Raw genomic sequence first — 2,862 nt, 5'->3', positions numbered from 1 at the left:
TGCTGAACCCAGACTGGGTCTTAACACTCTGTGAATACATTATCTTGCAATGTTGGTTTATTCCAACCAAAGACATTTCAAGTGCCTGTAATTGATTTGTACATATTTATAAAAGTATATTCAGAATAGGTGAGATGATGCACTTGTTCCGCATTGTAGTGCGGCCGGAAACTTTCAGTCTTTACCTGTGGACATAGCCGAATGTTGTGTAGATATGTTTAGTGATATGGCTACATATAGTCAGAGCAAGATATTTTTGTCTAGCTGCATCTGGGCAGGTTAAGATGCCTTTGCAAGTGTCTCAAACAAACCAACAGATCTTTGTTTTTTGCCCAATGATAATGTACAGTGTGTTTGAAACAGTATGCACCTTTGATATAATACTGCATTTCCAAAGCCACCAATCTACTACATGAATTAAATGTGTATTTGTGTGGCCTAATACTTTTTTCCATTTGCTCCTTGCTTGCAAGAAAAGATATCAACATTTTAGATTTTTTTTTTTTTTTTTGAAAAAAGAAATACATACTCACATTTTAATAGTGCTGTATTTAGGAAAAACTTGTGCTTTTATTCATAGTAAAAAAAATTAAGATGTGAAGTCCCATTTCAAAATGTTTCTTACTGAAAAGTGCTAAGTTTGTGAGGTTTTTTTCCCTTTTTTATTTTTTTTTTACTTTATTTGGCTTGCTGAATGCCAGAGAATCAGTCAGCATAGAGACTATCTGGAAAGCTTTCCACTTGGCCTCCCATCCGCAGCCCTCAAACCGGGATTGTGTGTCTCTGCTGCAAAGCAGCTTTCTGTAAACTTTTTTTTTTCCTTTCTAGAAAGTGAAACTTAATAAAAAGATGTATTGTATTAACAGTCTGTTGGGGCTCTGCACAGCCTTGGGCAAGTGCAAATAATGAAAGAAAGAGAAATCCCATAGACTGGTATAGAGCTTCACTTTGGGACTCCCCATCCATCTCTGAAGGGCAGCTGAAAAAGACACTTTTATTAGCTTTGTCTGATTTCCATTTAATGCTGTCTGCTCAGGGGAAAATGACAAGGAGAGGACTAGGGCTGTTGTGATTAAGGTCAAAGAAACCACACAGTAAAACACATACTGTTCTCTTGTGTCCATTCTTAAATCAGAGGTTTTATTCTGTGCATTTCTCCCTTTGCCATTCTGGCTTTTGCTGTTTCTTTCTGGCTTTTTATTGAGTAGCCTCCTTAATTTTCAGGAGTCAGAGTTTTCCTGCAGATGTTTCCACCACTGCTTTTAAAATCTCACTGGTTGCCTTAATTGACCTTTCATCTTGTCTTTCAGCTTTCTTGTCAGGTAGTGTAACTGTAGGTCTGCACACATACACATACGCTTTCTTTCCCCTCCTCCTTTTGCTCTAAACTACACAAAAGAAGAAACCCAAGTGAAAATCTCACAGTCTCAATTATGCTGGCGTAAGATTCTTAGTTTATTACCTATAGACACTGTTGAGTGGTACCCTACTGGTCTGTATGGATGGGACTTCGGGGAGTTCACGAGCCTTTAGAGCGTTTGAAGCAAAATAGTCACACTTTTCTTCAGAACATGTTTCCTTTATAGAATTTCAGTTACTTAAGTGGTATTCATTAACATGCATTTTTCTCTGGAGATGTTAAGACAAAGCTTTAGACATGGCCTAGTTTGAAGTCTAGGGATAAAATGGAGCTTCCAGTTTTCTCCTGATGCTGCTATGGGCTAATGTGGCTTCACCGAAATGAATCGGGGAAGTCAAAACAGGTAGACGGCTTCTCATGAAAGCGGTCCGAGCTGTTCCTAATTCTCCCAGCCTTCTGCATTAATACTGACTTCTAGAGTTGCCTACGAGGGTGGCTTGATCTGGGGACCAAAGGCAGGAATAGGAAATGGATTGGGGTAGTGTTGCAAATTCCGGAAAGACCTAGAAAACACCCACCATAATGCGACTCCTTTAAAAAGGCACAGCCGAGTCCTTTCTGTTTCAGCAAATGAAAAACCAGACTCCAAATGTCTGAACTGGAATTTGGTCTGTTGGGGAAAACATTAATTTTTTTTGTTTTGTTTAGTCTGGTTGTGCTATTTGGTAATTAGAGGAGCCTGCTTTGCAACTTACCGCCCACCGTACTGAAGTACCCAGAAAGAACTAAGATTGCGACCCGCAAACACGAAAGGGGAAATGTGAGAGGGTTGTATTTTTTGGCCTTAGTTTCTCCCTTGGCACGCCTGTATTGCAGCGGAGAGGTAAGGGTGTCCATCAGGTTGAAACGCTGTAATACTGAGGAATATCGGATTGTTCCTAGGCGCAACATACAAAAGTTAAATGCAGCCAAACAAAAGAGTAAAAACTTTAATATTAAAGTTCAGATCATATTGATCTTTCCTTTTTTGTTTTCTTTTTCTTTTTAACTATGACTTGAATCAGTTTTGATTCTATTTGTATGTGTTTTCTTGTTCTTAGAAAGCTGCCGTTTTCTTTTGCATTTTTCTTTGGCATTACATAGAAAATCTGAGCCTTGGTTTTCAACCCTCTGCAGGTGATTGTAGGGTTAAGATGGCTTTTTTGTTTTGTTTTGTTCTTACATTTCACTTGTCTTGTTGCATGATGGTTAATAGCCGATTTGGAAATGACATTTCTCTCTTAGATTAATTTTGTGTTTGTAAGATGTGCATATTGCTTTGCAGAATAAAAACGATGAAGTTTATTCTGTTGTCTTTATTTCTACTGCCCAGTTGCTGGGGAGGTTTCATAAATCACCTAAGTTGTCTGGACCGTTGGAGGAAATTAGTAGTGGAAGTCCGCAATAGATTGGGATTTCAAACCCTCTGTGTACCTACGGTGCAGCAAGCACCTTACGTAGAC

This window comes from Phaethon lepturus, unplaced genomic scaffold, assembly GCF_000687285.1.
Source record: "Phaethon lepturus isolate BGI_N335 unplaced genomic scaffold, ASM68728v1 scaffold30570, whole genome shotgun sequence".
Classification (NCBI taxonomy): Eukaryota; Metazoa; Chordata; class Aves; order Phaethontiformes; family Phaethontidae; genus Phaethon; species Phaethon lepturus.
This window is presented reverse-complemented; position numbering follows the sequence as displayed.